Source organism: Nerophis lumbriciformis, linkage group LG10 (genome assembly GCF_033978685.3).
Source record: "Nerophis lumbriciformis linkage group LG10, RoL_Nlum_v2.1, whole genome shotgun sequence".
Taxonomy (NCBI): domain Eukaryota; kingdom Metazoa; phylum Chordata; class Actinopteri; order Syngnathiformes; family Syngnathidae; genus Nerophis; species Nerophis lumbriciformis.
In genome coordinates, this window is record NC_084557.2 from 24,287,813 (window position 1) to 24,312,838 (window position 25,026).

At 42.2% G+C, this 25,026-nt stretch overlaps 1 protein-coding gene across 1 annotated transcript in view; it reads right to left on the reverse strand.

Annotated features, from left to right (window-relative positions):
- Positions 1-15,923, reverse strand: part of ldlrad3 (low density lipoprotein receptor class A domain containing 3) — a 181,724-nt gene extending 165,801 nt beyond the window's left edge. Inside the window, exon 1 of the mRNA XM_061969978.1 lies at positions 15,801-15,923. The gene's annotated coding sequence lies outside the window, so the exon portion shown is untranslated. The remainder of the gene's footprint in view (positions 1-15,800) is intronic.
- Between the last annotated feature and the right edge of the window lie 9,103 nt (positions 15,924-25,026).

A 25,026-nucleotide genomic window follows, 5' to 3' on the forward strand; every position in this document is an offset into this window, starting at 1 on the left:
GCAAATGCAACTTTTCTTACCTTCTGGTACCTGCTGATCTGTATCTGGGATCTGCATATATCCTGAAAAATTGCGCAGGTCCGTGCCGACACCGTAGTCAATAAGCTTCTTTTTCTCTATCTTCTTGTTATGGGACATTCATCCTCCGCTGTTGCCATTTCTAATATAAAGTAGTGTAAAGTTCTTACTTATATCTGTCAGTAAACTCGCCATGAAAGTGCTAAAACATCAAAGATGACAGGGAGAAGACGCTGTCGAAGGTGAGCCACGTAAATAAGACCGCCCACAAAACGGCGCATCCGGAAGCGACTGTCAGAAAGCGGCTTGAAGATGGTCTGTAAAACATAATCTACGCAACATTTTGACCAAAGAACCACCATTACATGTTATGTAGACCACAAGGAAGTGTTTTCAATTCGAAAAAAAAAAAAGACTCCTTTAATGCGCCTAATATATGAAAAAAGATAAAAAATAGACCATTCATCGGCAGTGTGCCTTATAATCCGGCGCGCCCTATAGTCCGGAAAATACGGTACACTTTTGATTATATTAATAATAGATTTTATTTGTAACAATATTTTCAAAGTGCTCGTACTATGCTGTAGACAATTTAAAGTCTCCAATTAACATTATATAACATTGACTTAATGTCCATACTTGACTAAGTATGTAGGCAATAGGAACTAATGAAAATGTTTTTGTTATTTTTATCAATTTAAATGTTGATTTCAGCTGTTATTATCTTGAGCTGAGCACCAGTGTCGTCGTTTAGGGGGGAAAGGTGATGACAATTCTGCAGGGTGACCTTGCAGCTCGCTAGAGCTCACAAATAGACCCCAGTAGCCTCTGTGACAACATTATTTTGCATACACTGAACTGATATAGGGCTTCACGGTGGCAGAGGGGTTAGTGCATCTGCCTCACAATACGAAGGTCCTGAGTAGTCTTGGGTTCAATCCCGGGCTCGGGATCTTTCTGTGTGGCGTTTGCATGTCCTCCCCGTGACTGCGTGGGTTCCCTCCGGGTACTCCGGCTTCCTCCCACTTCCAAAGACATGCACCTGGGGATAAGTTGATTGGCAACACTAAATTGGCCCTAGTGTGTGGATGTGAGTGTGAATGTTGTCTGTCTATCTGTGTTGGCCCTGCGATGAGGTGGCGACTTGTCCAGGGTGTACCCCGCCTTCCGCCCGATTGTAGCTGAGATAGGCTCCAGCGCCCCCCGCGACCCCAAAGGGAATAAGCGGTAGAAAATGGATGGATGGATGAACTGATATATATTCATACGAATGTATCCAAATTAAAACAAAGCCTCAGGTTACACAATATTTTATTTTAATAATTTTAATAACCCTTTAGGCCCTAGTGTTGTCCTGATACCAATATTTTGGTACCGGTACCAAAATGTTTTTCGATACTTTTCAGTACTTTGATACTTTTCTAAATAAAGGGGACCACAAAAAATTTCATTACTGGCTTTATTTTAACAAAAAATCTTAGGGTACATTAAACATATGTTTCTTATTGCAAGATTGTCCTTAAATAAAATAGTGAACATACAAGACAACTTGTCTTTTAGTAGTAAGTCAACAAACAAAGGTTCCTAATTTAATCTGCTGACATATGCAGTAACATTTACATTTTTCCATTCTATTTTGTCAAATGATAGTCAATTAATTATTAATCTACTTGTTCATTTACTATTAATATCTGCTTACTTTTTCTTTTAACATGTTCTATCTACACTTCTGTTCAAATGTAATAATCACTTATTCTTCTGTTGTTTGGAGACTTTACATTAGTTTTGGATGATTTGGGCATCAATCCGATACCAAGTAGATACAGGATCATACATTGGTCATATTCAAAGTCCTCAAGTGTCCAGGGACATATTTCCTGAGTTTATAAACATAATATATCATTTTTTTTAAACCAACGAAGATGTCATGCCAAGAAATATTGATGTAATCATAGTAGTATCGACTAGATACACTCCTGTACTTGGTATCACTACAGTGGATGTTAGGTGTAGATCCACCAATGGTTTGTTGGAGGACCGGTACTTTTTAGAGGTACTGAATATGATTAATTAGTATCGCAGTACTACACTAATACCGGTATACCGTACAACCCTTTCTTTAAAAAATGGTTTGGTCCACGGACTCCACACCAATTTTTTCCTCTAAGGTGGGCCTGTGCAATGTGCTTTGTCAGCACACAGAAAAATCTATGCATCTCACAAAATCCAACCTAAACCCTAAACAAAATAAACACATAAAAAATATTTTGTACCATTTTCAAAAAGTGGTCACAACAGATAAAACAATGACCACGTCAGCCGAGGAGGTGGTCTGCATCAATAATAATTTTGGCATCAATAATCGGTTGGCAGAGCGGCCGTGCCAGCAACCTGAGGGTTCTAGGTTTGATCCCCGCTTCTGCCATCCTAGTCACAGCTGTTGTGTCCTTGGGCAAAACACTTCACCCACCTGCTCCCAGTGCCACCCACACTGGTTTAAAAATATAACTTAGATAATGGCTTTCACTATGTAAAGCGCTTTGAGTCACCAGAGAAAAGCGCTATATAAATGTAATTCACTAAATATAATTACTGTTGGCCGTAACTGCAACAGAACTACTATCTCGCAAACTGTTCCCTTTCTGTTGTCATCACACCAAAACAAACATAAGACGCACCACAAAAAGAGTCGGACAACTCCAGCACCACAGATTCACACTGGACAATGTGATGCGATTCACAGGTAGCCAATCAATGTCATTATCAATGTGTTATCTGTGCGTGTTGCCATTTTGCAGGTTAGCTTTAACAGTCAAGTCAGTGAAAAGAGTTAAATGCTGCATGCTAACTCTTATCTTGGCTAAATTAACAAGCACTGTGCACCCACACGCTCCAATTACATTTGGGCTTATTCTAGTGGCGTGTCATGTCAAAAGGAATCTTAATGTATGAATATAAATCATGAAATGCTGTTCCTAGATTACATAAAGTCTATAAAAACATGCAATAATGTATTCTACAGACAAAAAGTTGTCCAACTTATCCCATGCTTGTGCTCCAGCACAGTGGTCCCCGTTTTATTTATTATCTGAGCCCGAACGATCTTAAATTTTGAAAAGTCTTTTATTTTGAAAAAATGACCGGATTCTCTTGGTTATATCTTGGTCACTTGAGCGCCAAAATTTAACCCAACTAGCAAAATGAGTAAAAAACAGACGTCTTTGGAATGTTTCTTTGTGAAGGGGAAAGGGCGCAGTGAAGAGAGAGAAGAACAGCCTACGCCATCCAACAAAAGGAACGCTTTTAACAGACAATACCAGGAGTCCTACTTGAAATATGGATTTATCGCAACAGGTGATTTCCACGCACCAAGCCCGCTCTGCATAATATGCGGCGACCGGCTCTTAAACAATAACGGGGATTTTGTTTGAGACTGAGCCTTCGCCTTCATTCACCAAGCTGGTGCACAACCACCTGTCTGTGCTTTAAAAAGAGTTTGAGCGCTACTTCCCAACTTCAAAAGGACCCATGAACTGCCAAGGAATGGGTCCGCGACCGATTTGTCAACAAAGCAGGTGAATCCAGCACGTCTGTTCAAGAAGATGATCAACTGCTGCAGATCCCAAATGACAGCAGCCTTAAAAGTGTGTTTGAGACAACAACTCTGCCGGTGTTCTGGATTCAAGTCATGGCAGAATACCCCGACATCACCACCACAGCACTGAAAACCCTGTGTGAAGCGAGATTTTCTGCAGTGAGAGCCACCAAAACAAAACAACGGAGCAGACTGGACATAAGCAACACACTTCGGGTGTCATTGTCTCCCATTACCCCCAGTTGGAACCGTCTCGTTGCAGAGAAACAAGCTCAGGGCTCCCATCGATTTAGCACTTTATATTCGTTTTTAATGTTGTATCTGCATCCCTCCCTCCTCCCCAGTCCGTGGTAAAATTGTCAACCGTTGACCGGTCCACAGTTATAAAAAGGTTGGGGACCACTGCTCGAGCACACATCTCATTGTGCAAAATGTAAATGTTACATGGTGAACTAAATGTGACCTCTGAAAGGGTTATATGTTTCAAATTCTTCCAAAGCAGGACCCCCACCCAGACATTCAACATACAGCTCATGAAAAACAAGATTTTTTATTTTCATTGTCGGTTGGCAAAATCACTTATTAGAAAATATTATAATGTGAATGACTGCTGTTATTTAAATATTATAATGAAACATTTAACCAATGTCAGGTTTGGTACAGGTGTGTGTGTGTGATGTCAGTGTGGTGACAATTAGAGATGTCCGATAATGGCTTTTTTGCCAATATCCCGATATTGTCCAACTCTTAATTACCGATACCGATATCAACCGATACCGATATATACAGTCGTGGAATTAACACATTATTATGCCTAATTTTGTTGTGATGCCCCGCTGGATGCATTAAACAATGTAACAAGGTTTTCCAAAATAAATCAACACAAGTTATGGAAAAAAATGCCAACATGGCACTGCCATATTTATTAATGAAGTCACAAAGTGCATTTTTTTTTTAACATGCCTCAAAACAGCAGCTTGGAATTTGGGACATGCTCTCCCTGAGAGAGCATGAAGAGTTTGAGGTGGGCGGGGTTGGGGGGTGTGGGGTTGGGGGTATATTGTAGCGTCCCGGAAGAGTTAGTGCTGCAAGGGGTTCTGGGTATTTGTTATGTTGTGTTACGGTGTGGATGTTCTCCCGAAATGTGTTTGTCATTCTTGTTTGGTGTGGGTTCACAGTGTGGAGCATATTTGTAACAGTGTTAAAGTTGTTTATACGGCCACCCTCAGTGTGACCTGTATGGCTGTTGACCAAGTATAATTTGCATTCACTTGTGTGTGTGAAAAGCCGTAGATATTATGTGATTGGGCCGGCATGCAAAGGCAGTGCCTTTAAGGCACGCCCCCAATATTGTTGTCTGGGTGGAAATCGGGAGAAATTCGGGAGAATGGTTGCCCCGGGAGATTTTCGGGAGGGGCACTGAAATTCGGGAGTCTCCCGGGAAAATCGGGAGGGTTGGAAAGTATGACTGGGAGACGCAACTGCTCTGTACTTCTCCCTACGTCCGTGTACCAGTCCGTACAGCGGCGTTTTAAAAAGTCATACATTTTACTTTTTGAAACAGATACCGATAATTTCCGATATTACATTTTAAAGCATTTATCGGCCGATAATATTGTCAGTCCGATATCATTGGACATCTCTAGTGACAATGTACACGTCTGATGTTGCCAACATGTGGTCTAGGAAGGCTCAGGGAGTGTGTGTATTTGTTCGGACACATGAAAAATTAGGAGGAACATTGGTCCACACTGTGGTTCGTTCCTTCTCATGGTTCTTCCTCATCGGAATTAAGTGAGCATGAACGAACTCTAGCAGGTTTAGGATGCCCCAAAAAGCACAAGTCCGCAAACCAGAAAACAGATGGGAAGAAGGCCACAGTCGGAGCAGCAGAGCAGGGCCCAGGAATTTCAAAAATTATTTTCTTTAAATGGTGAGAGAGTAAAGCTATTGAGGGTGGCTGAAACAATTAGCCTACCTGTTCATTTATTAAATTTCTGTAACCTTACATTTGAAGGTGAGCAGGCTGAACTCTGGAGCCTGCGCTAGCTGACATGTGCTACACTCTGGACAAGTCACCAGTTCATAAAAAAAAAACCAACTTGCCAGTTCATTGTTGAGCAACGGTGTGACTGTGTGTTACACACACATCACTGTCGGACAGTGCTCCAGTATGCACCCATTCAGTTGCAGCATTCAAGTATATTATGATGCATTCAATTAATGAATAATTACTGAATAATTATTAATAATCAGAATCAGATTTAGATACAGAATTACTTTATTAATTCCCAAGGGGTAATTAGTATAGTCAGCACAATCCCATTCAAGATCAGACAATCATTACAGGGAGACAGAACAGGATCGCTGACGGGTCTGCCAACTTCCGGCGCCCCTTACGAAAAAGGTGAGAAAGCAGACCCAACAAAGCAACCAAGAGAGCCGATTCCACCCTCGGTCGCCCACTAACTCTCGGCCAGTGTCCAGTCTGCATGGATGAGCGAGGATACCGAGGTGTCCGATACCTGCTCATATCAGCCAAGACACTGTGAAGCTTGTCCGTCCCGGCGCTCATCGCCAGCTCCGCAGTCCTGTCTCTTCATCCGCATCTCCTCCAGTCTCTCCAAACGGACTCTGGTGTGGCAGAGACCCAGCAGCTGGTCTCCATGGCCAAAGGCTCCCGGGAGGCAGATCCAGAAGTTCACAAAAAAGCACTGCAGAAGTCACGAAAGTGCCACCCCTTGTCGCACAGTCCCAAAGGGTCCCGAACCAAAAGGCAAAAAAATGCAACAAGACAGAAACATCAGGAACACAAAAGGATGACACAAGAGCACAGAGCTCCTGCCACCAGCAGCCACTACAGCAGTGCCATCTTGGGAATTTTTTTTTTCATAATTAATAATTCACAATTAATAAATAATTATGAGCATCAGTCCATCCATTCATGTTTTACCGCTTGTACCTCTCAGGGTTGCTTGGTCTCATAAAATGTGTTAATTGTGGGAAATTTGAATAGCCTTAATACAAACATACATAATTTACATAATAATACTCGGGACTTGTGAAGTGGTTAATCATTAAAAAGGAAACAAAGTGGGTGTATTACACCAAGCACCGTCAAGAACACTAAAAAACAAGAACATTGAAGGCGGCAATGAACGGGGTAGAGGGGCCTACACCGATACTCTTTCAGGGGGCCGTGAATTCCTAGCAACGGCCCTGCTGAGACATGAAGCATGACTTTCACCATTCATACATGAATCACATAAAACAATTATGATCACTTTAATTCAAAGTTTTCAGTTGTATCTACTTCCTTTGGTGTTCATTATCAAAGCTGATGAAACAACGAGCATCTAGAGATGCTAGAGCAACACAATTAAAGGGAGATTGAAAGAGTTGTGATTGTGTGCGATTGTGTGTGTGTTTGTGTGTGTGCGTCATACAAGTGAGGGACGGATATTGATTTGGGATTTCAGAGGCTCGGACCAAAAACTATTTGAGTGAGAGACGCTTAAAGCATCAACAACTACAATCTTAATGGATCTGGACTAAATGAGGTACAGATTGGGAAAGGTTGCCTATTAAACTCTTATTTTCCCAATTCCGTAACAAAGTGCTTTAGAAAATAAAATAAAAACAGTCAATAGACGAGATTAATTCCAATGGATAAGTAGAAGTTTAAGTTAAGTATACTATAAAAAGACAACATTGACAAATGTATGTAGAAGATAAATATTTTATGAAGGACACAAGTAGGCTACATTTGAATTAATTACACAATCAGGGCAATGGAGTGAATTTTAATTAAGTCAAACACTTCACAGCCTAAAAACAGGTGTGTCTAAACTACGGCCTACATGGCACTTTCAAGTACAACAAAGAAATTGGCTTGTGGAGTACCGCCAACTTAAATTTGATATATCTGTCAGTCCATTTGTTACAAATGTGCCGCCATTTTGTAGATAACATGAGTAAATCAGGCCAATGACAAATAATTTTACTTCGAAGTATATAACCATCACAGCATTTACCTGTATGACCCAATCCAAACAACCTTTTCCCACTTATGGCGCAAATAAACTGCAACCATCACAGAACGTTACCACACATGGTCACACATAACACAACCTGTTCGCTTAACTTTGTGGATATTATAAAAAGCACCAAACTTCGTTCGACATTTCACCCATTTAAATCCACTACAATGCATTATGGGAAAAATGCAAAACACTATCCACACTGACCCATGTTTGGCACATTTTAGCTGCTTGATATTTCTGATCGATTACAAAACTTTAAGAAGGTTGTCATGTAAGTAAACAAGGTAGGAGTCAAACTTTCACATTAATATTATATATATATATATCTACATAGGTGGATTAATGAACGGGCCTACTGGGCCCAGGCCCAGGGGGCCAGAAGCCCCAAGGGGCCAGGCCAACTTGGCCCCGCGGCCGCGACGCATGCAAAACTACTTTTGCAAAAATAATAATCTTAGGCCCCAAGGGGCCAGGCCAACTTGGCCCCGCGGCCATGATCCATAGACGGTCAGAGGCCCCAAGGGGCCAGGTCAACTTGGCCCCGCGGCCACGACCCACAGAGGGTCATAGGCCCCAAAGGGCCAGGCCAACTTGGCCCCGCGGCTGCGACCCACAGAAGGCCAGAGGCCCCAAGGGGCCAGGTCAACTTGGCCCCGCGGCCACGATCCATAGAGGGTAAGAGGCCCCAACGGGCCAGGTCAACTTGGCCCCGCGGCCGCGACCTACAGAGGGCCTGAGGCCCCAAGGGGTCAGGCCAACTTGGCCCCGCGGCCACAATCCATAGAGGGCCAGAGGCCCCGAGGGGTCATGCCAACTTGACCCCGATCCATAGAGGGTCAGAGGCCCCAAGGGGCCAGGCCAACTTGGCCCCGCGGCCACGATCCACAGAGGGCCAGAGGCTCTCAATCATTATTATCAAAGCTAATTCTCAAATTGGATCACACAACCTCACTCACATATTCTTTATCAATTATTAAAGGTTGTTTCTGAATTTTGATCACAGAACTTAATGCAAATATTCTTGATTGATTGGCAAAGCTCATTCTCAAATTTTGATTACACAATCTTACTCTGACAAATTATCATTATCAAAAAGCTCTATCTCGAATTTGGATCACAGAATCTCACTCAAGTATTCTTAGCTGTGCCCCTCCCCCATCGAGTCTTTCATAAACCGGTCTGTTCTTTTAGAATCTCCTCATTTGGTACTTTGAACTCATGAGTGACTGCTCAAAATTTGGTTTCCTTTCCCTCAGTTCAGACTCAGAGATAATTTGAAATCATTCCACAAGAAGTTTAACGCGCACACACACACGACACATACACACTTGAGTTGAGCATTACTTGGAAATTCTTATATTTTCCATTTTGCTGTTATTATCAGCATCTTCCCATTTTGTCCTTTTCTTTCAAAAAAGTTTACAGTCTGACATTTGTCACTGCTGTCAGTTAATAACTTTTTGGTCTTTGACCCATTTTGTCATTTTCTCGATTCGATCGTCACTGACCACTCTCTCCTGTCTGGCAGACATCGTTGCTGCCATCATAGCCAGCAAGCTGCCTGCAGATAGCAACATTTTGGTGTCCTTTGTGAAAATATTTAGAAAGTAGACAAAAGTACACAAAGTTGTACAACTATTATCTTTATGATCTTTTTGTTTGTTTGTTTGTTTCTCTGTTACTGTGTGTGGCCAATTAAGCGACTTTTGGCCATACCTGGCTGGTGACATTTAGCGACTTTCTGGTTGTTGTTAAAATTAATAATAGCAACAGTTCTCTTCATCTTAATGCAATTTATTGTGTCTGTCTCTCCACATTTTGCCATTAGGTACTTTGAACTCTTGTTGGTCAGTCACTCTAAGGTACATTGTTGCTGCCATCATAGCTAGCAAGCTGCCTGCAGATAGCGACATTTTGGTGTCCTTTGAGAAATATTAAGAAAGAAGACAAAAGTACAAGACATTGTACGATTACTATCTTTTTTAAAATTATTTGTTTCACTGTCAGTGTGATTGAGCGACTTTACCGCTAGATTTCGCGTCTTTTGGCCATACCTGGCTAGCGACTGAAAACATCATTTAGTGACTTTTTGGTTGTGAAGATAAGTGGTAAAAGCAGATCTGCCTGTTGGTCTTCCCACATTTTGCCATTTGGTACTTTGCACTCTTGTTGGTCACTCCAAGGCATTTGTCCCTGCCTTCAGCTAGTCACTTGGCTCTTTTGGAATTTATTTCACTGTAATTGGCTCTCTCTTTCTCCTCAGTACAAATCAGTCTGTTCCCTTGCCATTCATCACTGACCACTCCGCTCTCCTGTCTGTCAGACATTGTTGCTGCATGCAGATAGCTTGGGGTCCTTAGTGAAAATATCAGAAGAGAAAAGTACACAATTATCTTAATCATCTTTTTTTATTCACTGTCAGTCCTTCAGTGAGTCCCAGTGTGTTGGTGATTAAGCAACGTTGGCATTCGATTTAGAGACTTTTGGCCATACATGACTGGCGACTCAAAACGTCATCTAGTGACTTTCGCTGTCTGAGTTTAGCATTGATTGGAAATCTGTTATCAGTTCTTATAGAAATCAGCTGATTTCTGCTTTTGACTGTTAATGCTAGATTGCTAGTTTTGAAAATTGCATCACTCACACACACACACACACACACACACACACACACACACACACACACACACACACACACACACACACACACACACACACACACACACACACACACACACACACACACATAGTTGGTTAAGCTGTTGTGATAGGCAAAGAGCCAATGTGCACAGAAAGAAGGGAAATATGGATCATAAACGTCTAAGTGGAGGAGCTAGAAAAAAAATTCAGCAAGAAAAGAAAAAAAAGGAATCAGTTTTACTTGAGAGTGTTCCAAATATCTCCAGCTTCTTCAGTACAAAGACATCTGCTGAAAGCAATTCTATAAATGCTACTGCAAATTCAGCTAAGGTTAGCAATGCACCTGAGCTAGCATGTAGCTCCCAAGATCCTGAGACCACTACAAGTGTACGCACTGAACCAAATGCTTCGGATGCTAATGATTCAACCAACTCAGCAGTAGCCAGTTGCTCGGATGAATGTGAGGTCACTGCACCTCTGGACAGCATAGAAAACGAGTTGAATCTTTCTTCAACACCATCTACAGTGACAACTCTACCTAGTGATCCCGCTAAATGGGCTGATACCCTCACTGAGTCAATGAAGGAAGTTCTTATTCAAAGAGGTGTAAAATCATTTCACAACCGTCACAGCCATTATCCAGCTTCTGTGAGGAACAGTGGGCTAGGAGGCAAAACCCGATGCCTAAACAATGAACATTTTACTTCACACCTGCCCAATGGACAACGAGTACAAAGAGAGTGGATGATGTACTCTCCCTCTACTGGTAATGTTTACTGCTTTGCATGCAAACTGTTTTCCCCAAAAACGCATTCTTTTGTGACAGGCTATTGTGATTGGAAACACTCAGAAAGATTTGGTGAACATGAGCGAAGTGCTGAGCATGCATGCAAGCAGTCTTGAACCGCGCCACAGGTGCCACAGTTGATGCAGACCTGTTCAAACAGTTTCAGGCAGAGAGCAGCTATTGGAGGCAGGTGTTACAAAGAGTTGTTGCAGTCATTAAATTCCTTGCAGAAAGGGGCCTTGCATTTAGGGGTAAAAATGAATCGTTAGGGTCTCCTCTCAATGGGAACTACCTTGGTATTCTGGAGGTCCTGGCTGAATTTGATCCCTTTCTAAAGGATCACATCAGAAAGTTTGGGCAGATGGGTCGAGGTAATACCTCATATCTGTCCTCCACCATTTGTGAGGAATTCATTGAATTGATGGGTGCAAAAACCAAACAGGCTATAGCAGATGAACTGCAAGCAAGCAAATACTACTCTATCATTGTGGATTCAACCCCAGATTTATCTCATGTGGACCAATTGACATTCATATTCCGTTTTGTTAGCAAAGAGGGCAGTGTTGTTGAACGCTTTGTCTGTTTTGAGCCCATTACTAGCCATACAGGTGAAAGTTTGGCTAACTGTGTCATGTCTGTGTTGGAAAATCTAGGGTTAGAGCTGTCAAATTGCAGGGGGCAGGCTTATGATAATGCCAGCAACATGTCAGGGAGGTATAATGGGTTGCAGGCTCACTTAAAGAAAAGCAACCCATTAATACACTATATTCCATGTGCAGCTCACTCTTTGAATTTGGTGGGAGTCAACAGCATTGACAGATGTGGAAATGAAGTCTCTAAGTATTTTGACTTGATTCAGTCTATTTACAACTTCACAACTGCATCCACACACCGATGGGACAGGGTATTTGGCAATTCCAACATAGATCTCACACTTAAAGCTTTATCCAACACGCGTTGGAGTTGCCGTGCAGAATCTACCAAAGCACTGTGGCAGAACTACAGTAAAATAAGAGCAGCACTACAGGGTATTTCCACTGATGACACAGAGAAACGAGACACACAAACTGAAGCTGACAGTCTAGTGCGGAAGCTGGATTCACTTGAGATGGCCTTCATGGCAGGCTTTTGGGACACTGTTCTGTCCAGATTTCAGGCCACAAGTCTGCAACTTCAAAAAGCAGACATGGACCTTGGTACAGCAGTTAGATTGCTGGAATCTCTGCGCACCTTTGTTCTCTCCCAAAGAGATCTATTTGATCATTTTGAGCAGAAAGCCTTAAACATGTTGGGTGGCACCCCATCTTACAGGGCTGAACGGACGAAGAAACGTAAAAAGTTTGCTGATGAATCAGCATCCCCAGATGTTGTGCTTGAGGGAAGGCAACTGTTTCAAATAGAGACATTTATTGCCTCTATTGATCAACTGAGTTCAAGCCTTAATCACCGTCTGGAGGCCTACAAACATCTGAACAATTTGTTCAGTGTCCTTTTCTCTTTGGATACAGAGTCCAATGCTTCAGTCCTTCACAAGGCCAAGATTCTCACTGAATCATACTCATCTGACCTCAATGAAAGTCTTGGACAGGAGCTTATACAGTTCAAATCTTTTATACAGCTCAACAACACTGATGAGGAGAGGACCCCTTCAGGACTGCTCAAAACAATAATACATTTTGGACTACAGCCTACGTTTCCTAATACATACATTGCGCTACAGATTTTTCTCACTCTACCGGTCAGTAACTGTGAGGGAGAACGCTCATTCTCTCTTTTGTCAAGAGTCAAAAATGAGCTGCGCACAAGAATGACTCAGAAAAGATTAAATGCGTTATCTCTAATGGCAATTGAGAGTGAGCTGACAAGAGAGTTGGACTTCAATGATGTGGTGGATGATTTTGCGAAATTGAAAGCACGAAAGAAACCCCTTGCTTAAAGGTGCACTGTGTAAGATTTTTAGGTTGTTATTTCCAGAATTCACCCATTCACTAATGTTAGGCTACCTGTTTTCATGAATACTTACCACCACCATAAAATTCTAAGCATCCATTATGACTGGGAGAATTGCACTTTCGCCATTTCTGGGAACTGTCTGTCACCTGGATTCTGAAGATAGGATTGACTTTAGGCAGAAGCTTGGTGCTTTCTCTGGCAAACTGAACCTCAAGCTTCATTCTCTGCAGCTTTGCATTCTTGTTCAGACTTTCATCGACAAGGAACTTTTCAACTTCCCCACTATCGTGAAGGGGCCACCAAAAGATTTCAGTGTGTCCAGCATGTCTAGTCTCTTCTTCTCCTGTCTTTGAGCCATCTCTTGTTTCTCGTCAGCCCAACTCTCGAATTTTGCCTTCATGAGTTTACTCCAGTTGAGTTCAACCTCTCTTTTTGCTTGTGCTGCTGCCTTGAAACCTCTGAAGCTCCTGGCTCTTCTGTGAAATTATTGACCTATTGACTGCGTTCAGTGTGCCCAACTTCTTCAGTCTGTAGTCCACCTTGCCACATTGTCTCTCCATCCCAATGTTGTGCACAGGGGTGCCATCAATGTTACTAGCCTGTTCACTGACAGGGTCCATTGGGAAGGTCTCCTCATCCATCCCATAGTCCATCCTCTGCCTGGCCAGGACAGTCTTCAGATGGGGCAGCATGAGATCTGTCAGCTGCTTCACTTCATCCAAGTATTCGGCAGCCACATCTGACACTGAGTTCAGGACATGTCCAGTGCCTGTCCAGCCACTATAGCATTCTTGCTGTCTACATCTAGATCCACCATGAAACTCTGTAGCACTTGCTCCATCTTCATATCGGCCTCCGCCAACCGCATCACTTTATTCATGGCACTGCTGAAGCCCAGTGTAGTGTGGGTGCCACAAAAGATCTGCCCTGCTGGTTTTTCCAAGTTGTTCATCTCTGCCAACAGCTTTGAAAAGCCTTTGTTGTGCTCTGTGCTGTCAGTCATATGTGCATCTACAAGTTTATAAACATCCTCCACATTGACTCCTCTGACCGACGCCAGTATTTCGAACCCCATATCCACTTGCATTTCTATGTCCTCAGTGGTCTCTCGGTGAATGGGTAAGACAGGCAGAGGAAATGGGCTATCTTGACCTGCATGCAGCCCTTGTACCATGAACTGGCCTACACCTTTCTTTGTGGTGCTCTCCGATGCATGTGTTATCATTTTACTTTTCTCCTTCTCCTCCTCAAGCTTTCCCACAAAATAGATACAGACTTTGAGCCTCAATTTGCTGCACAGCTGCCGTTATGCCAAAGTGTTTTCCTAAGATATTATTTTATTTTTAATGATAGAAGGGAGGAAAAGGGGGCAAAAATCATGTCCAATTTAGTTTTTTGGGTGGGGTGGGGGTTTATTTCATGATAGGTACAACTTCCAATACATAATATCTCTCAAATGACCCAATGCACCATCACTGAAGTGGGCGTAATCATTTTCCAAAAATTTTATTTTTAGGCCATTTATCCCCTCCCCCTACCTGTGTCTGTGTGAAACCTGTGCTTGTCTGTGTGGTATACCTAATAGTGTGTGTGCAGTATGTGCACTCTTCTGTACAGTACAGTGTGCATGTCTGTTCACAGTATACAGTATTTCTTGCATAGTGCGTGCGTGTGTGTGCGCGTGCACGCGCGGGGTTGAGGGGCCAAGACCATGTCAGGCCCAGGGGGCCAACATTTCTTAATCCGCCCCTGTATATATATATATATATATATATATATATATATATATATATATATATATACATACATACATATATACATACATATACATACATACATATATATATACATATATATATACACATATATACACATATATATATATATATATATATATATATATATATATATATATATATATATATATATACATACACATATATATACATACACATATATATATACATATATATATATATATATATATGTGTATATATATATATATATACGCATATATATAATATAATATTATATTATAAGCAATTGCTTCATCCAACCCCTTTTCAAGCCTTGCATAAATGTCTCTGCCAAAATGTAAAAAAAAAAAAAAAAAAAAGATGTGTGTTGTTATATTGTGCAGGTTTGAAATAAATACTTCAAAAAAAATAAAAATAAAATAATAATAATAATATAACATGGCCTTAATACCGTGATAATATTGTGCCGTGAGATTTGTAAATGGAGTATTGTTGGCTCTTTTTCAATGGTTATTGTCAAGTTGTTTTATCAATTCTCAAGTAGTTTGGTTATCAACTGTCAAGTTGTGTTTAATTTCCCCAGTTCTTTGCCCCAACTTGAAAAAGGGCCTTGGTCCTTAGAACGCAAGAGCAAATCTTCTCGTTTTCTTTTCCTTTTTATTGTAGGGTTAATTGGAGGGTGATTATAGGTTGATAACCTTAAACAAAGTAAAACGTTGCATTATTTTGAGTTTAAACTAATAAACAAGTCATCACAACATTGCTTTAAGTTTAATAACTAAGTTCATTAATCACATACATGTACCAGTAAAAATACAGCTTAAATACCCAAGTAAAAAGTAAATAAGCAAACATAAGCATCCACTTTGCCTTTGTTAATATTTCAAATTTATAGAGCCACTCAAAGTTCAGATAAGCACAAAGAACACAGCTTGTATCTCAAACCAAACATTTCAAAGAAAGCATTAACCAAATTTAGAGCTATAGCATCCAAGTTCATTTCCTACCAGTTGCGTGTGACCAGGAACTGAGGAGTCTCTTTGGGTTTTTTCTTCTTCTAGTTGCTTGCTTTGTTTAAGCTTGTGTTTCTTTTACCAACAGGCTGTTCTTGCTTTGTTCTCCAAGACCACATGCTGGTCTGTAGGCCAACTGGCCATCCCTGCCACCTGACAGGAAGTTTGAATGTATTGTTTGAATTGTAATGTGGCTGTTGTGTTGCTCTGCCCCCTGCAGGTCTGGAGGGGGACAAGTGGATATTTTGAATGACACTGAATGACTTCTGTGTTCCATTAGGTCAGTGGTTCTTAACCTGGGTTCGATCGAACCCTAGGGGTTCGGTGAGTCGGCCTCAGGGGTTCGGCGGAGCCTCCGCCGCGGAGATCAAGACACACCCGACTCATCGTGTAAATAAAAACTTCTCCCTATCTGCGTATTACGGATACGGCAACAGCAGAAGTCACACTGATTTGCAGGTGTGTAATTTGTTGTGAGTTCATGCACTGTGTTGGTTTTGTTCTTTGAACAAGGTGATGTTCATGCACGGTTCATTTTGTGCACCAGTAAAAAAACATATAACTTTGTCTTGAATTTAAAAAAAAAAACATTTTATTTTTCACTAAAGAAGGGTTCGGTGAATGCGCATATGAAACTGGTGGGGTTCGGTACCTCCAACAAGGTTAAGAACCACTGCGTTATGGGCTGACTTAGTTTTATTTACGTTTATTTATAAGTTAGAATGCATCGTCAAAAAAAATACATCCATCTCATCATACTTGCCAACCCTCCCGGATTTTCCGTGAGACTCCCGAAATTCAGCGCCTCTCCCGAAAACCTCCCAGGACAAATTTTCTCCCGAAAATCTCCCGAAATTCAGGCGGAGCTGGAGGCCACGCCCCCTCCAGCTCCATGCGGACATGAGTCCGCTTTCCCACAATATAAACAGTGTGCCTGCCCAATCACATTATAACTGTAGAATGATCGAGGGCGAGTTCTTGGTTTCTTATGTGGGTTTATTGTTAGGCAGTTTCATTAACGTCCTCCCAGCACGGTAACAACACACAACAGCAGCAGTCACGTTTTTTTGTCTACCGTAAAGCAGTTCGTCTGCCGTAAACAGCAATGTTGTGACACTCTTAAACAGGACAATACTGCCATCTATAACATCAATAACATTTACGGCTTTTAGAGAGTGCAGTGCACAACTGCGCACACAACAAGAAGACCAAGCAGAAGAACGAGGAAGATACAGCTGTGGCGACGCCGACGACGAGTAAGATGAAGAAATACGCTTTGTTGCACCTTTCCTGCCTGAGTCCGGCGATTAGTTGCAAATCTTGCTTTATTGATTGCTTGCACACAGCCAATCCAACACAAAACAAACTAGTCCCCGCCCGCACTCACGCTACCGCTCCCTCTCTTCTCTCGCCCACACACTCACTGACGTCACTCACCTCACATGCTCACCTATTAAAGGGCCACACACACACATAAGCTACTCTCATAACAGCTTGTAAGTTCCAAGCCGCAGCTGCGATTGGACCTGGATAGCCTCCGGGAAGAAGTAGTGGACTACCAAGTGCTTGGCACTGAAGATCTTCCTCAGGAAGCAAAGATTGACCGGTTTTGGGCCATCCTAGGGAGAGATGGAAGATTCCAGACTCTAGTGCATTTGATGAAAGCACTTTTGTGCGTGCCACACAGCAATGCATCATCAGAGAGGGTGTTCAGCATGGTTAGAAAAATAGTGACAGAGAATAGAACAAGGATGGACAATTCAACCCTTAACTCAACAATGAGTAGATGAGTGTTATGTGTGTGTATATGTGTAAATAAATGAACACTGAAATTCAAATATTTATTTGATTTATACATACATATATATATAATAAAATAAATATATATATATATATATATATATAGTTATGACCGAAAGGACAAGATCACGGGTACAAGCGGCCGAAATGAGTTTCCTCCGCCGGGTGGCGGGGCTCTCCCTTAGAGATAGGGTGAGAAGATCTGTCATCCGGGGGGAGCTCAAAGTAAAGCCGCTGCTCCTCCACATCGAGAGGAGCCAGATGAGGTGGTTCGGGCATCTGGTCAGGATGCCACCCGAACGCCTCCCTAGGGAGGTGTTTAGAGCACGTCCGACCAGTAGGAGGCCGCGGGGAAGACCCAGGACACGTTGGGAAGACTATGTCTCCCGGCTGGCCTGGGAACGCCTCGGGGTCCCACAGGAAGAGCTGGACGAAGTGGCTGGGGAGAGGGAAGTCTGGGCTTCCCTGCTTAGGCTGCTGCCCCCGCGACCCGACCTCGGATAAGCGGAAGAAGATGGATGGATGGATGGATATATATATAGCTAGAATTCACTGAAAGTCAAGTATTTCTTATATAAATATATATATATATATATATATATATATATATATATATATATATATATATATATATATATATATATATATATATATATATATATGAAATACTTGACTTGGTGAATTCTAGCTGTAAATATACTCCTCCCCTCTTAACCACGCCCCTAACCACGCCCCCGCCCCAAACACGCCCACGCCCCCGCCCCACCCCCGACCACGACCACCCACCCCCCTCCCCCCACCTCCCGAAATCGGAGGTCTCAAGGTTGGCAAGTATCATGTCTCCCATAATGATTGTTAACGATAGGCAAAATTACATAAAAAGTGCAGTTCCCCTTTAAGAGAAATGTGCAACAAGTACATTTTTTCTTCATTCTGGCCCAAAGTACTGAACCACACGGATTAACGCAGGCTATTTTCTCTCCCAAAAGCTTGGTGTTACGAGATTACACACATGGGGCCAAGTGCAACCAACTTTAACAGGGAAAGTCAGGGTGAGTAGAGAGTGGATACAGTCCACACTAGAGCATCAAAACCATGTTCATAAGAGGTTGTCCAATTTTATAGCATTTATTGTGGCTTGTTTCAGTGGAGTTCTCAGTGCCGCAGACTGCGAGATACACGACCGACAGGGTAACATTGAGAGTTGCCTTGAACGTCTCTCAGCAGTGGCACATGTCTACAGGACGGGTGTGCGGCGTGAGGAAGTGAGTGACAGGTTGGAACTGTTGAAGTTCCATTTGAATAGAAATGTTTGAGAATAAAACACAAGAATAAGGAAAAGACTCGGAATTCAGCAGTCGAGTGTATACAGTGTATATATGTGTGTGTGTGTGAGGGTGATTTAATAGGTTTATAGAACTGGTTTATAGTGAGGTTAAAAAAAGTTTACAGACTAAAGCACAGGGGAGAACGGCATGAAGGGAGCAATTCTATAACGGACTGCTCGAAGGCGGCGATGGATTTTAGCAGGGGGAAACCACAAATGGTTAAGAGTCTGCACAGTGTGAGGGCTCAGCTCAGTAGGAAACCAGCGCGATCAGCAGGCTTCCGGGATAATAAGCAGCAATGCCACACGGTTAGTACTTCTACCCTGCTGCTCCGGGGCGCTTATTAAAGCAACCAAGCGAGAGGGCAGTGGGTGGTGGAATAAGGAGAACGGAGAACCTTTGATGATGGGTTGAAGACTAACCAGCTCCCATTGCTGCTGTGGCCCACGCTATAAGAGTGCCACATGATGACCTCATATTTCATATGTGTGTGTGTGTGTGTGTGTGTATTGCCATGCACAGCACTGTGCAAATTGAAACCATTAGAAATGGGATAGGATGGAGCGGCCATTCCACGGAATCGGTGCCATTTGCGCCAGGAAATACAAAACCCAAAACCAGTGAAGTTGGCACGTTGTGTAAACATTGTAAACAGAATAGAATGATTTGCAAATCCTTTTCAACTTATATTCAATTGAATAGACTGCAAAGATAAGATATTTAATGTTAAAACTGAGAAACGTAATTTTGTTTTTGCAAATAATCATCAATTTAGAATTTAATGGAATCAACACATTACAAAAAAGTTGGCACAGGAACATTTTTACCACTGTGTTACATGGCCTTTCCTTTAACAACACTCAGTAAACGTGTGGGAACTGAGGAGACCCATTTTTTAAGCTTTTCAGGTGGAATTCTTTCCCATTCTTGCTTGATGTACAGCTTAAGTTGGTCAACAGTACGGGATCTCTGTTGTGGTATTTTAGGCTTCATATTGAGACAGGTCTGGACTACATGCTGGCCAGTCTAGGACCCGCAGTCTTTTACTATGAAGCCACGCTGTTGTAACACGTGGCTTGGCATTGTCTTGCTGATATAAGCAGGGGCGTCCATGATAACGTTGCTTGGATGGCAACATATGTTGCTCCAAAACCTGTATGTACCTTTCAGCATTAATGGTGCCTTCACAGATGTGTAAGTTACCCATGCCTTGGGCACTAATACACCCCATACCATCACAGATGCTGGCTTTTGAACTTTGCGCCTATAACAATCTGTATGGGTGTTTTCCTCTTTGTTCCGGAGGACACAACGTCTACAGTTTCCAAAAAAAATTTGAAATGTGGACTTGTCAGACCACAGAACACTTTTCCACTTTGCATCAGTCCTTTTTAGATGAGCTCGGGCCCAGCGAAGCCGGCGGCGTTTCTGGGTGTTGTTGATAAATGGCTTACAGATGTAGCGACAAACTGAAGTTACTGACAGGGGTTTTCTGAAGTGTTCCTGAGCCCATGTGGTGATATCCTTTACACACTGATGTCGGTTTTTGATGTAGTACCGCCTAAGGGATCGAAGGTCACGTGTTGGTTTTCAGCCTTGCTGCTTACGTGCAGTGATTTCTCCAGATTCTCTGAACCTTTTGATGATATCATGGACCGTAGATGTTGAAATCCCTAAATTCCTTGCAATAGCTGGTAGAGAAATGTTGTTCTTAAACAATTTGCTCATGCATTTGTTCACAAAGTGGTGACCCCTCGCCCCATCCTTGTTTGTGAATGACTGAGCATTTCATGGAAGCTGCTTTTATACCCAATCATGGCACCCACCTGTTTTTAATTAGCCTGCTCACCTGTGGGATGTTCCAATTAAGTGTTTGATGAGCATTCCTCAACTTTCTCAGTCTTTTTTGCCACTTGTGCCATCGTTTTTGAAACATGTTGCAGGCATCAAATTCCAAATGACCTAATATTTGCAAAAATAACGTTTTCCAGTTCGAACGTTAAGTATCTTGTCTTTGCAGTCTATTCAATTGAATATAGGTTGAAAAGGATTTGCAAGTCATTGTATTCGGTTTTTATTTACGATTTACACAACGTGCCAACTTCACTGGTTTTGGGTTTTGTAATATAAACGATAAAATGAACTGGAATTCTTTTGTTTGTTTTGTTTAATCAAGCTAAGTGTACTCCACATTGATCTGATTGCATATTTAATAAACACAATTTCAGTTCAACTATTTTAAACCACAAAAACATATCATTTGTTGCGTGTTCCTGTGTCAGGTTGGTGCATGAAAAACATTAAACATGACCGCAGGACGCAGAGACAGCAGGCATAGCACAGGTAAAAAATGTATTTAATGAGAGCAGCGCAGCTAGGGGAACTAATGCAAACACCTGTGTCAGTTGCATAGCCACTAAACAATGAAAGATGATCCAGCCCTGACCAGAGGAACAGGGAAAGCATATAAAATATCATAATTGGCAACCAGGGACAGGTGTGTCCTGTTTGCCAATCAGGTACAGATGAGGGTGGAAGCGCTCAGACCAGAGATGAAGTGGTGGGAAATGAAAACAAGAAAACATGTAAGAGCGCTGCAACAGAATTAACACCAAGCACAGGAAGTACAAAACTGTCATGGAGGATTATGACAACCCGCCTTCTAAAATTTGACTTCAACATCCATCCATCCATTTTCTACCGCTTGTCCCTTTTGGGGTCTAAAATATAGAAATATAAACCATTCAAAAATGTTTAATTTTGTTACTCCTTATCTCAACTGTATTATTATTATATTTGTTATTGTTGAATAAAACAAACTTTGAAAGATTTGTTAAAATTCATGCTTTTTAGTGTCTTCACTCAGTCCTGTTACCCGCATCCCGCATGTCCACTGGATGCGAAAGAGCGTCGCCACGGCAACGGACTCTTTACATTGCCCTTATAGTCAATGTGTAAGTAAGACCCTTTGCGCATGCCACCACACAGATTAGTCAAAAATCTACTTGTCTGGGGCAGGAAGTCGTGCACAAACAAAATAAATTATCCGGTTTACTTTCAAAATAAAATACTCCGTGTTCAAGGCAGACCGTATTTTACACTATGAAACATCTAAATGTTGACGGACAGTCCTGAAGTCATCTTGTTAAAGTTTTCAGGCGTAATTTCGCCTCGTTGACACAAATGGATGAGGTCATGCTGATTCTGGATGTCCAAAATCAAAGAATCATATTACAGGCATATCCTGGACAGCTATATTGGAGGCCTGTGTCAAATACCAGCTGATATGAAGTCCGAGGAAGAATAGGAGTCAGGGTTTTCCCTGGATTGTGGTAGTGGGGGCACGGTCAATATGACGCCGTCATACAATTTGCATAATTGCAGTTGATGCTTATATTTTCTTTAAAAAGGCTAAACAATGTTATAAATTATAAATAAATAAATAAATACATTTATTTTATATTAACATCTTTTTTTATATATCATTTTGCTCTATTTTTCAATTGTTGCTGCTTATTGTACAATGGACTTTGTTGAGAATTTTTCAAGTTTCTTGAGACTTTTTTTATACTTTTAGTGACTTGGTCTTTACTAAAAACCACGAGCAAAAAAATCTAGCATCTTTTTCTGCAGTTATTGGAGACTGTACTCGTGTTTGGAGACTCTTTACTTTTGTCGCTCTATGTCCGCGTCGAACAGCGAGAGCTGCAGCAAGCCTGACGTCACACTTGCTTTGTGCTCCTGCTCAAGCTGCACTTTGTATCCTTTAAAAAGCACCACTGGTTAAGAGGCCAGTGTGCACGTTGCACATTTTGTAGATAGTTGTGCGAGAGTATATCTCGGATATATTGAGGTACGTCCACATCACAGACGTGCTGCCTTCGCTCCGGTGTCTTGCTTACGTCATCACAACATCCTGTTTCGGCAGTGCTGTTTCGGTGACCAAATTTTCGGGGCAACACTGGTCAATAGTGCACAAATAATTGGCCATATGTATACCTTCATTAAATATCTATCCATCCATCCATCCATCCATCTTCTTCCGCTTATCCGAGCTTCTTACCCTATGTCTAAGGGAGAGCCCTGTCACCCGATGGCTGCTTGTACCCGTGATCTTGTCCTTTTGGTCATAACCCAAAGCTCATGACCATAAGTGAGGATGAGAATGTAGATCGTCCGGTTAATTGAGAGCTTTGCCTATCGGCTCAGCTCCTTTTTCACCACAACGGATCGATGCAGGGTCCGCATTACTGAAGACGTCGCACCGATCTGCCTGTCGATCTCACGATCCACTCTTCCCTCACTCTTGAACAAGACTACGAAATACTTGAACTGCTCCACTTGGGGAAATACCTCTTCCCCAACCCGGAGATGGGACTCCACCCTTTTCCGGTCGAGAGCCATGGACTGGTGCTGATTCTCATCCCAGTCGCTTCACACTCGGCTGTGAACCGGTTCAGTAAAAGCTGAAGATCCTGGCCAGATTAAGCCATCAGGACCACATCATCTGCAAAAAACAGAGACCTTATCCTGCAGCCACCAAACCAGATCCCTTCAACGCCCTGACTGCGGCTAGAAATTCTGTCCATAAAAGTTATGAACAGAATCGGTGACAAAGGGCAGCCTTGGCGGAGACCAACCCTCACTGAAAACAGGTCCGACTCAGTGCCGGAAAAGCAGACCAAGCTCTGACACTGATCATACAGGGAGCGGCCCGCCACAATCAGACAGTCCGATACATACTTGCCAACCCTCCCGAATTTTCCGGGGTACTCCTGAAATTCAGCGCCTCTCCAGATTTTCAGCCGGCGCTGGAGGCCACGCCCCCTCCAGCTCCATGCGAACCTGAGTCCTGCCCAATCACGTTATAACATCTACGGCTTTTAGAGAGTGCACAACTGCGCACACAACAAGGAGACGAAGCAGAAGAACGAGGAAGATACAGCCATGGCGACGCTGACGACGAGTAAGATGAAGAAATACGCTTGTAAGTTCCAAGCCGCAGCTGCGATTGGACCTGGATAGCCTCCGGGAAGAAGTAGTGGAGTACTAAGTGCTTGGCAGTGAAGATCTTCCTCAGGAAGCAAGGATTGACCGGTTTTGGGCCATGCTAGGGAGAGATGGAAGATTCCAGACTCTAGTGCATTTGATGAAAGCACTTTTGTGCATGCACCACAGCAATGCATCATCAGAGAGGGTGTTCAGCATGGTTAGAAAAATAGTGACAGAGAATAGAACAAGGATGGACAATTCAACCCTTAACTCAACAATGAGTAGATGAATGTTATGTGTGTGTATATGGGTAAATAAATGAACACTGAAATTCAAGTTTTTCTTTTATTTATATATATATATATATATATATATATATATATATATATATATATATATATATATATATATATATATATATATATATATATATAGCTAGAATTCACTGAAAGTCAAGTATTTATTATATATATGAAATACTTGACTTGGTGAATTCTAGCTGTAAATATACTCCTCCCCTCTTAACCACGCCCCCCACCACGCCCACGCCCCCCCACCCCCACCCCCCGAAATCGGAGGTTTCAAGGTTGGCAAGTATGGTCCGATACCCCGTACTCTCTGAGCACTCCCCAAAGGACTTCCCGAGGGACACGGTCGAATGCCTTCTCCAAGTCCACAAAGCACATGTAGACTGGTTGGGCAAAGTCCCATGCATTATTAAATTAAATGTTCAACCCTAAATTAGTTTTTACATAAAAACCCTAATTTTTAAGGTTTTGTGTTTTTTTCACACCACGGTCAATTACATAACCCTTGACCCTGGGAGTGGTTAGTGGGAATTGAATGACAAGTGTGTGTGTGTGTGTGTGTGTGTGTATAAAGCTCGCCGGGGAGGATGTTACTGTTGTGTGGTACAAATAGAAACATTAAGTTTTCGTCTTCCCTGCTGCACTACTTTTCCTTCATAAAAGCTTGTTTTTACCTGCACTTTGCATCCTAGGGACCACACAGACAGCGACACCTTTTTCATCTCACATTGGGGAAACCCCATGGTTGCATAATAAAACATAAGATACAGGGTTTCCCCTACATGTAATTGA